We start from the raw sequence: 293 nt of genomic DNA, 5'->3' as shown, positions 1-293 counted from the left end.
GGACACCAACAACTGCATTATCAGTTATTCCGTTTTTAATCAAATTTTGCGGTCGAGGTAAAACAGTGTCGCCAGCAAACAGATATGGGTTTCCGTCAGCGATGTTGGCGTGTTGAATGCCCTGAATATTGATGCCGTGACTCCGTTGCGAACCGTTGATCATAGGTTCCGCGCACTGAATGTTTATGCCTCTATTGAAATTTGTTGGACGTAGGTTCTCTGTACTCGCCAGCCACCAGGTTATAACAGCACATATTATTATTAATATGTTATTTCAAACACAATACTAAAGA

Source organism: Aphis gossypii, chromosome 1, assembly GCF_020184175.1.
Source record: "Aphis gossypii isolate Hap1 chromosome 1, ASM2018417v2, whole genome shotgun sequence".
Taxonomy (NCBI): Eukaryota; Metazoa; Arthropoda; class Insecta; order Hemiptera; family Aphididae; genus Aphis; species Aphis gossypii.
Note: the sequence above shows the minus strand (reverse complement) of the source record.